This window comes from Camellia sinensis, chromosome 11, assembly GCF_055761805.1.
Source record: "Camellia sinensis isolate YWXY chromosome 11, ASM5576180v1, whole genome shotgun sequence".
NCBI lineage: Eukaryota > Viridiplantae > Streptophyta > Magnoliopsida > Ericales > Theaceae > Camellia > Camellia sinensis.
The window spans coordinates 87,817,820-87,830,141 of NC_138971.1; positions in this window are offsets into that span (position 1 = coordinate 87,817,820).

The following is a 12,322-nucleotide window of genomic DNA, read 5'->3' on the forward strand; positions in this document are numbered from 1 at the left end:
TCTTTCTAAAAATCAATTTTTAAAAATGATTTGCCGGATTTGGACTCTTTGGTGATTTATCAATCTCGTATTGCACTTTGCGAGATCAGATTAAGAACCGTGACATTTGAGTCCGAACTGTAGTAAGCCCAATGGACAAAACGGGATTGTCCCAGGACGTTCGTGGACGTCTACATACAAGTATGCAAAATAAAGCTCAAATGTAACTAACAGCCCAAAGCAGTGCTAAAACAGTCTAAAACAAGTCCTAAAACATGCTGGAATTGAGCTAAAAATAGCTAGATTAACATGCTAAAACATGGCACAAACTAGGCTAGTAAGTAAGACACAAGGAGGGGAGGCTAACCCCTCCAAATTTAGACTTCAAAACATGATTTTGGCCACTAAAATAACTCTAAAAATCAGTGTTTAAAAGCTCAGAAAAAGATGATGCAAGGGTGGGAAACACAAGGGCAAATGCCTCCAACACAAGGTATAAAGAAGGGCTATCAACCCCTCAACCTTTAATGGCCCTAAGGCCCAAGTTTTAACCCAAAAATGCAGAAGTTTTACAGCCTAAAATCAATTGGAAAACAACAAGTAAAATAGTAGAAAAAACAAGCAAATAGGCAAAGCCTTAAACTTCTTGAAGAGAAAAAGCAATTCAAGAAACGAAACCAAGACAACACACTCTTCAAGAGCTGAAACCAAGCTTAAAAGTGCCTCAACTCAAAGATGAGAAGGTTTGGTTAAGGGTGTATAGGCAAAGGTTAAGGATTTGTAGGCAAAAGTATAGGAATTTGCTAGAGAGAGAGAATTGTAGAGAAAGAGGAAAAATTTTGATCTCAAAATTTTCTAACCTGAAAACATGAGAGAGGGGCCTCCTATATATAGAAGACATGAATTCTCCTCAAGCATATCCAGCCCTATATGTGGGTGCAGATGCATGCATTTTTGCAAACAGCTAGCACAGCTCTCACAAAATATCTGCAAAAGAAACTAGTGGTCGGCAACCCAAAAGTGATGGCCGGTAGCCACAAAAGGTGGCCGATAGGCCACCAGAAGCTGTAGGCTTGAACCAGCAGGGGTGTAGGATTTGAAAGGCTCAAAGCTGTGACATTCCACCGAGGACTTCGAGCACTTGACGAGCGAATAAACTCATCATCAGGTGTGCATGCGATGTAAAAAATGGGATGTCTACAATAAGTCACCAAAAGGTGCACTATATTCACCACCTCTATCACTTCTTAACGCCTTAATTTTTCTGCCTAGTTGTAATTCAACCTCATTCTTATATTGAATGAATTTTTCCAAGGCTTCATCCTTGCTTCGTAGAAAGTACACATAACAATATCTAGTGCTATCGTCAATAAAAGTAATGAAATACTTTTTGCCACCCTGAGTTTGAGCAAATTTCAAATCACAAAGTCACTATGGACTAAGTCCAGTGGCTCAGTTTTCCTTTCAATTGAGTGAAATGGTGCTTTGGTTAATTTTGCTTCGACACACTTCACATTTATGATTTGAATCAATTTGAAATATAGGTAAATAATTTAGGTAAATTAGTCTTCACAAAGTAGCATAATTTACATGACCTAATCTACCATGCCACACACAAGAAGACTCAGGCAAGTAAGCAGAGATGTGTTAATTTCATTAAACTTTGGAACAACAGTCATTACATGAAGTTTAAGGAGCCCATCGCTCATGTACCCTTTTTCTACATACATTCATTTTTTAATGAATACAAACTTATCAGACTCAAACACTAATTTAATCCCATTCTTGCTCAACAACAATCTAGAAATCAAGTTCTTTCGAATATCTGGTATATATAGCATATCTTTGAGAGTGAGTTCTTTTCCTGACGTCGTCTTTAACACCACGTTCCCTTGTTCCTGAGCTTTGGAAGTCAAAGAATTCCCCATGTAGAGTTGTTCTCCATCTTTTATTGCATGATCTGATGAGAACATCTTTTTCTTAGAACAAATGTGGTGAGTAGAGCCTATGGCCACCGACCAAGCTTTGGGGTTATCCACCAAATTTACTTCAAACACGACACCAGATACATTTAGGTGTGAAACCATTGCACAAAGACTCTCTTCTTCCGTTAGGTTGGCTTGAGCGAGTTTCTTCTTGTAGTTCCCTCCAGTCCTCCTTTTGAGACAATCCTTGGCACAATGTCTCATTTGTCACACACAAAGCACTTGCCATTAAAATTCTGACTGTCTCCACTTCTAGCACCTTGCGTGGAGCTCTCTCCGGGATGCTTCCTTTTCTTATTGTTGAACTTTGGCTTATGTTCCACAATGTTTTCCTTAGATTCCATGAGATGATGTCCATTTTTGTTTTTAGAACCATGATTATCCTCTTCAATCTACAAGCGAACAATCAAATCCTCTAGTGACATCTCTTTGCATTTGTGTTTTAAATAGTTTTTGAAATCCTTCAAAGTTGACGATAATTTTTCAATAATAGCTGCCAATTGAAAAGATTCATCCAGAGACATTCGTTCTACATGAATTTCATGCAGGATAAGTTGAAGTTCTTGGACTTGATTGATCATCATTTTGGAATCTGCCATCGTAAACTCAAGGAAGCGACAGATAACAAATTTCTTTGTTCCAGCATCTTTTGTTTTATATTTGCGATTTAGCAAATCCCACAATGCTTTTGCAATCTTGATTGGACTATCCACATTGTATAATGTGTTGTCCAAACTATTGAGGATATAGTTCTTGCAGAGAAAATCTGCATGTTTCCACTCATCTTACGCTGTAACAACTTGTGCATGACTTTCATTCTCACTAAGAGATGGAGCTTCTTCTCGCAAAAACCCTGCCAAATTCAAGGTGGTCAGATAAAATAACATTTTCTGTTGCCAACGTTAAAAATTTGTACTGTGGTAGTGTGGTTTGGAAATACCCTTTCACCCAAGCAGACTTTCTTGATCCTAGAGTTGGTACCTGAAATAGGAATGAACACTCTAGTCGGGGGTGCCGGAATTCGGAATCAACTACCTATTGTCGGTTAACCGAAGTAGGACAAGGGGCAAACCTTGGGTATGTGTACCAACTCTACAATGCACACACCATTTCAGTCAGAGAGTGCAGCTGCCAAGATTCAACCTCACATCCAAACACTGAATACGAGTTGTCCAGCACTTAGAGAATTATTCTAGGACTACTGTACCAAACCCCTAAAATTTAATTTTGAAAAGTATAAAATCTGACACGTCAAAACTTATACCCTAAAACCTTATTGAAGTGCCACAACGCCATGGATTTGAAGAATAGAGCTCTCTCTCTCTCCCCCTCTCTCTGAGAGACGTGAAAAACTAAAGGACAAAGAAGTCTCTTTCCAAGTATCTCTCTCTATCTCTATCCCACTGAGTCTCTGTGATGTTTGCTTTGGGGGTAGAAAAATAGTCCCTTCTTGAGGGGTTTGTTACTAACATACAATTCCTGAATAAAACTGACATATATATGGTATCAAATCAGTGGCACCACCAAGACCTCCAAACCCAAACAGTAATAATAACACACACACCTTTAGCCTTCAAGGCACACCCAACTCCACACTCCTCTCCAACCCAAACCCAAACCGAAACCCTGCCACCACCATCACATTCCATTTCTGTGTTCAACAATGAAAAAGTAACCCCATTCATTACATTTATCCCATTTTTCTTTTCTAAGAATAGTCCCAAGTCCCTTTTTTTGATTGGATATAGATAGTGGGATATCCATATACTTCTTTGACCCGACATAAGAAGTTATTTGGTGGTGTTCGGATATTCGGTGGTGTTCCAAGATCATTATGATTGATGAAAGAGAGTGAAATTTATGATTACATGTTAGGTAAGAGAAGAAGAATAAAAGAACATAATATTTGGTAATTGATAAGAGTATTGTCATATAATATCCTAATATTACCTAATAATTTTAAAATAATTACATTATAAGTGAAATCTTATCTAATGTAAGTTTTTTTAAAATAAAAATATCTATATATATCTATATATATATATATATATATTACACCAAATTTAGAAGGGAAAAAGGAAAACCTACACCATACAAAATAAGAAGAAAAAAATTAAATAAAATTAAACCATCATGAAAATGGGATTATTTTTCCACTATCAAACTAAAATGCAATTTCTTCTATGTAATATTACTCATTATAGTATTATATATTTTTTTAAAAAATGTTAGAAATTGATAATTTTAATGAATTCACCCATAATAATAAATCACAAGTTAACACTTATCAAGTCATATCATTATGAATGAAATTATAAAATTTTATTTTGGAGATCTGAAATATTTTCTTGTCAAACGATATGGGTCGTGCTATATCCTACTTTAATCAAACATAATAAAAATGTTCCTATAATATATATAATTTATCTCATATTTAATAATGTTATAATAACCATATTTATGTACTATTTATCTTAGTATGTGAGTTGTCATCATTATCATTAGGTAGTGGGTCCCAATGCTTTTAGTAGGTCCCACTGCTTTTGTCAATAATGACAACTCACATATAAACTATAAAAATATAATTATTCTAACATTATGTCTCATATCTCAATTATATTATAATTTATCTTATATATCTAACTAATAATATATTCTGGTTAATCTCTTAAATCTAATTCAAACAATTAAACAAGTCTACTATTTAAACCATCTAAAAAAAAATAAAATCAAAATGTATTAAAATAATTATCTTTATTTATTATAAAAAGACGTGTGAAATAAAAAAATACTATAATTCAAATAAATTAAATAAATTAATAAATTTTTTTTAACCCTTCTCAAAAAAGGTCTATGAACTCAAAATTTTTAAAACTAACGACAAAATTATGTCATTACTGTTCTGCCTTTATTTATTTATTTATTTATTTTTCTCTACTTCTATTGAAAAATCTGCATAATATAACCGTTATTTAGCATCTTTTAATGGTAAAAAATGAGTGCAACACCAAATAGGCAACACTTCGAATCACAATTTAGAATCTGCTAATAAAATATAGATAAAATCTACAATCTAAATGTAATTAGCTATCATTCAACTCAATCTAATAACTTGGATTAACAAAAGATAAATGGTACGAGAGATTAATGGATTAATGGCGTCTTACCCAATTCCATTGGAGAGTATACTTTTATTTCTTGTTATATATATATAGATATATAATTAGATGACCGAATGCACTCCAATTAATTCTAAAGTCTAGAGTTAACAATTGAACAAATCTCCTATGATCTTAAGATTTGAGATATTTAGCCTTTATAAAATTTATGATCTCTTAAGTTGTATTTGGTTCAAAAATTTAGGAGAGATTTTAAATCTCTTTCTAAATTCTTAAACTAAACACAATCTTATTAGATGATAAACCCTTTGAGAAGTGATTTGCAATTTTTGAATAAATTTAAGAATCCACCCTTATCTACTCGAATAATATTGTATGGTTAAAATTTAATTTGTATAATGTGTGATACATGTATAAAAATCAAAATGAATCCTGACATAATAATTTTAGATAATTTTTAATAACTAAATATGACTTTTTAGTATTATTTGCAATTTTGACATGATAGTTGTAAAATCAAACACAATTCTGTAACCACAAAAAAGAAAAAGAGTAAAAAGTGAAACACATTTGCTATGAAAAAATTATATCCGTTCTTGTAATTGATTTAATAGTGAATAAATTTTTTAGTATAGATACAACGTTGTATCATCATTTTATTCCCACGATGAAAATGACATGAAAGAACAATTTTGCTATATATATAAAAGAGGACAATTTATTATTATAAAAGTGAACGAAAGACATGAGTAAATAAACATATTATAAAGCATACTTTATTTATTATTATAAAACATATTTTAAACCAACCACAAAAAATGGCATGACACAAAGACATAAAACTACAAAAGATTGCAGAGAGAGAGACTAGAAACATGAGAACTTATGAAAAAAAAAAAAAAAAACCCCACACAAAACATAAATAAAGACATGAAATGAAAGTTCAATGAATTTGTTTATGCCCGTATCTCAGGACTTGTCGCTGTCATGACCCGAACCCGCCCCCGTGGGTTAAGGACATAACCGGCAGTAATCATGAGATTACCTACGGCCTCAAACCTAACCAAACGTATTTTTAACAGAGTTAACGGGGGCCAAACAGAAGCAATTTAAAACTTTGTCCATAGAGTTGTGCTTACATGGCACATCAAAACAAACCATACATATGTACATTAATAACTCACAACAGAAGTACAGTACCATAAAGTTCTGTACAAATAGGATCATCCAAAACTAAGTCAACCCATGAAAACTATATACAGACATGTTCAAAGGCTTCGCCAACATGACAACATAAAACAAAATGACAAAAGGCGAAGACGAGTCTCGTGCGTGAGACGCAAGGGCTAACTCTTCAAAACCTTTGTTGTTCCACACATACTTCACTGGGGCTGGGTTTGGACTTCTCTTGGCTCACCTACAAACACATGAATGAGCGTGAGCGATAGCCCAGTGAATAATATCAAATAAAAGAGTTATACAAACGGTACATAGAACAACATGCTTCAAACGGCCTTGGGCCCAATTCATATTTCTATTTAACATATATATATACACAATTTAAGTCAAGTGACTATGGTTCCAAACATACTGGCCTTTGGCCCATTTATCTTCCATTTGTCAAACTGGCCTTTGGCCCATTCAGATTTTCATGTCAAACTGGCCTTTGGCCCATTCAACTTTTATTCATGTCAAACTGGCCTCTTTCCCATTCATTGATGTCAAACTGGCCTCTGGCCCATTCAGTTATTCATATCAAACATTTGTCTGTAATTCAAACTAGCAAACTTATAAGGCTTACAAGGATATAAGCAATTGGACAAATGACAATTTCAAAATATCGATATTACTCACAGTGACCGATTGGTTGGTTTGCCCTGGAGCTCGACCCTACACATTCCAAGAACACAAAAGGGTCACAAACAATACAATCCGTTCTAAATTCACATTTTCCTTTTTAGGCTTCATTCTTATCTTTTTAACTCAATTACAATGCTCAATGCATGCCTAAGAGTACTTGGAAGTGAAAGAGAACAGAAAATGAAACACAGAATGTCTTTTCATAATTTCAGAAAACAGGGTCCCCGCTCGAGCGTGGACTTCCCCGCTCGAGTGGACCCTTGAGGCTTGCAAAAGTACTGGATATGTCAAATTTATGGTTGATCGCAAACTCTGGCGCTTGAGCGGAAGGCCTCACTACATGGCTCCCCGCTCGAGCGTGATCTCCCCCACTCGACCGGATACCATGTCTGTAAAAAGTTCTGGGAGCACGTATTTCATGCTCGAGCGGCATTTTCCCCGCTCGAGTGGACATCAAAATTCTGGAAAAACCCAGAATTGTTCTTTGAGCTCAATTCGACCTTCCAATCAACATTTAAAGCATATAATAATTCAAACTTCAAATATACTTGTGCTAACATGATACAAACATCAAATTATTTCATTATGAAGCTCAATTTCATGAATCAAACACTTGTGTGTCCCAAATTAACCCAAACTCATTTCCAACATAACACATTCATGCATTCGAAACTCCTATTCTCATAAATTGAACATGCATGTGATGTATTACTCTCATTCTCAACTTGGATGATACAAATGGTGATTACAACATGAGCTTTAACCAAAACTCTACATGAATCATGTATTTCATGCTCAAACATGCAAATTCAAAACAATTTCTTACATGCATGCGCATATTGGCCCTCAATTCAACAAAACCAATTCAATTTCATCATGCTCAATTAAATTCATGTTCTTGACCATTATTCCAATTTGGATTCACAAAATTACAACTCAATAGTCATGAATCCACTTACCTAGAGGCTTTACTTTTCCCAAATTATGGTCAAATCTAGAGTTTAAATCCTCCACTCTTCACAAACTTGAGCCAAACACCCAACTCTCCTTCTTCCTCTCTCTAGCCGACCCCTTTCCCTTTTCTTAGAGTTGATAATTAGCCAAATGAAGCTAAGGAGAGAAATTGAGTGTATAAAGGCCCCTTATAAGTTCCCACTCAACACATTATTTTATTATAAAACAATTGGGCACTTAATTCATTAATTTAATCTGATTAATTTGATCCAAATCAATTTCTAATTAAACTTCACTGTAGGCTCTAAAAATTACGCCAATCACAATGGCACAATCAATTTCGGGTTCTTTGGCCGATAATTTTCAAATCATACAACACATATGCATAAACACTCCAAACTTCTATTTCACAGAAATTTCGTCTGCGGGCAGCCATCAAACGGGACCCATATAAACGTAGGTTATACAAGCACTGCAATTGCCATTTTACGGATATTTTGTCCACGAGCTAGGTACCCATTTATAATTTCAAAACTTTCACCCAGGACACTCCAACCAACTTAATTATAAAGGAGTCCATCCCCTTTCTCCTCCCAAACAAATATCCATACATATGCAATGTATTTAAACAGATAATCAAACATGAAGCACATCCCCTTTTCACTTCCATACAAACATACATATACAATGTATACAAACACAGTCATATTCAATGACAACTATCAAAAGATTAGTTTCAATTTACCTAATCCATATGCAATTTCTACAACAGTCAAAGCTATCCTTCACCGATAACCCAATATAGTTATCTCTAGACAGATATTAATTCTCAATAGATAGTTTATTCAAAACTTCTAAAAGACTGAGTCAATGCATAGCCAAATCCACCATTCATATCAATACTCTCTCAATTCCACATTTTCAAAGCCAATTCCAATTATTTGTACAAAATAATAATTTGATCCAATTAGGGCAAATTCTCTTTTTTCCCAATCATTAGTCAAGTGCCAAAATCATCAAATTAGACATAACACATCATTTTCAAACCCCACAAGCATCTATTTTACCTACAGCCAAAACCCCTATTTCCATTTTATGCCCAAACCCTAGGTTTGTTTAGAACATCCCCAAATCACACCATCATTACACAAGTGACAAATAACTAAGCGAAATATCACATGACGGTGTAGAAAGATCCGTACCTTAAAAGAGAAGATGAGCCAAGCAAGAGTGAGACCCCAAGAATGCTGAAACCCACTTCTATTCAATTTAAAATGAAGATCTTGATGGGCTCTACCTTTTTCTCAAAGGCACTAGGGTGGAAATCTCAATGGATCTAGATGAAATCTAAGAGAGAAGGGGAACTGTAGAGAGAGAAGCTCAAGAACAAGCTTTTTGGAAAGTTTTAGAGAGAGAGAGAGAGAAAAGAAAAAGTGATTCAAAATGTCATCTTCTCAGACTGAAATACACGCAGTCAGCTCGACCTTGGAAAGCCCCGCTCGAGCATCAGACACAAGGTTTCGCTTGAGTGTGAAAGTTGGCGCTCGAGCATGGAATGGACATTTCCAGAAGTTTTGCAGACACTAGACGCTCAAGCGTCCGATGCACTTTCCCAGTATTTTCAGAATTGCAAAAATATTCTGAGAGTTGACGAATCCCGCTCGAGCGCGATAATGGTCGTTGGAGCGGAGGAGAAAAGTTGTGAAGCCCGCTCGAGTGCAAGAATGCCCGCTCAAGCGGAGGAGCCAAAATCTGGGCAACAAAGGCTTGGAAAAAAAAACAAGCAACTAACCTGCCCCAAACACACAACTACAACCCGATAACCAAAATAAGAGGGAAGACAAGGGAAAGAGATAAGGATAACTATTTAAACCATACCAACCTGTGTCCAAAATGCAATAGGTAACAGGTTAAAACTGGAATCGCTATACAAAGGTCCAATTCTAGTGTGAGTTACACAAAAGGCCAAGTATAAATGCATGTCTGTTATGGGTTGAGGGATAAATGTGAATTTTCTCATAATACTGAAATTATTAAACGTAACATTTTAAAAAAAAAATCTTTAGTATACTTTTTCCCAATGTAACACTCAAATGTAACACTCAAAGAACGTAACATTTCAATGTAACACATTAAAAAACCCCCTAGTGTACTTTTCCCAAACGTAACAACGTAACATTCTAAAAAAAAAAAAAACTCCTGTAGTTTGCTTTTCATGCTCCTTTCAGATACGATAGTCCTATAGCTCGGACCCCTGTGGTTCTAAATCTGATTTCACAAGTGCAATGTAAAATAGATAAACACAAATGAGTCCAAATATGGCAAATCTTTTGAAAAATCGATTTTGAATCAAAATGCCAAAAAAGGGTTGCTTTGCTAGATTACAGAATCACCACCTAAATGTTTTTGAAAAATTTAGGAAACCCATGACTCATGCCAAAGGTCATGTGTCCGTCATCACCAAAGTGTCTCGGCTCAGGATCTTAGGTATGGGAGGGGAAGGTCATAAATTGAGCACCCCACTCACCCGATCAAAGATCGGCCTCTACTAATCATGATGTGATTCTTATTTTACATTATATGCTCTTGTTCCGATTATTAAGCTATCTTTACTATGTGATGCACACAAGTATAGACTAATTTGCAAAATTTGGAACATTTTGATTGTATGTGTGTTTTGAAAGAGTTTGTGAATGCATCACTCGAAAAAGTGGGTTTACGTGCACATTTAATCAAATCATCCCAAGTTAAGCAATTTAACCTTCATCCATAGGCATCTAAACAAGTATATCACTTAAGCACTTAGCCTCATGGTATTAGGCTAGTTACGACAACAATCACACACATTCAACATGCTAAAGGAAAGAAATGCTTACCCCAACTATCTGAGGCGAACCAAAAGAAAGAAAATAGTTAGTTAAATGCATGCTCTAATATACAAGATGACTAATTAATGCAACACATACAACATGCAATTAATAGGCTTCGCTATTAGTATGATATTTGAATCAATTTGATGGCATGCAGTTAAGCACGCATTCGAGTAAAAAATATGAAACTGACATTGATTAGTATGATTAGTCGAACCATTATACATGCAAGACAAATAGATGCAAATCATGGAAAATGCTAAGTAAAATATTATGCAAGATGCTATCCATCATAAGCGAGTAAATAAAAGAGAGAAAGAAATGGGGGTTGGAAGATATACACAATATTACAATTTCGTCCTCGCGCGGGAAGGTCCGAATGAATGTCCTAGCTAATTAAGCTAATTATTACAACGCTACAAATTAACTAACTATTCTAGCTAATTAATTAAGTACAGCGTAAACTTAACTAGCTATTTTAACTAATTAATTAATTACAACACAAAAATTAACTAGCTATTCTACCTAATTAATACAAATTAGAATTAAACAAACTAATTAGTTACAATATGGAATTAATTAACTAAGTAATTAATTATTAGAAGTCCATTACTTTAGGTACAACAAACTACTATTAAACATAATTTTAACGGGCCTCGAGGAGCAAGGAATGGCTCATGCGTGAATGCAGATTTCCACCCGAAAATGCCTCTATTTTGCTGCCATAATGGTTCTGTTGTGCAGTCAAAAAATTGAGCTATTTTTCCCCAGTCTCTGTTCTGTTTTGCAAGGAAAAAGACACTGCCTGGCTGAAAAGAGATGGCCGGCCGGCCAGAAGAAGTGGTCGGCTGTACAATGAGGTGGCCGGCCAGCCACTAGCTTTTGTTACTGCCCTGCTGCAACAGACATGAAACAAAGCACAAACAGAGTATTTTCTGGAGATGTTTGTCCACCTTGCTTCTCTTTATCATCAAACAGATCAAAGAAGGGGTAGGCTTGATTCGCAAGCCATCAATCCATGCAAACTCGTTGCATGATGGTTTATGAATCAAGGGACAAAATCTCAATAAATGACAATGAAAGACCCACAAACCTGCTCCCTATCATGGAATTGATCAAGGGAAATGGTAAACCTTGAATCTTGAACCATTTTCATCAATAAAAGTATGAAATGACTCAAGATTCAATAGGCTCAATTAACGTTCGATTAAACCCAAACCATTTTATTATCTTGTTCCATTTTAGCCCCAATTTTATTGCTTCTTTTAATTACCATCCATTCCTTATTCATTTTAGTCCAAAAATGATAGTTAAGTCCACTAAATGGAGAGAAGTGTCAAACGTGAAGTTGTTTTGGGCATGAGAGAGAGGTAATGCCCTGGTAATGAACCTTCGAAGAGATTAAACTATTTACTATTGAAAGGCCTCTTTCTTAAGCTTAAACAACACTCGGTTGAAATAACTCTCAAATAGTCATTTCCTGACATCTAATCCCATGACTAAATAAACATGGGATGCAAATCCAGTACAACCAAATAGTCTAGGGACAATGTAT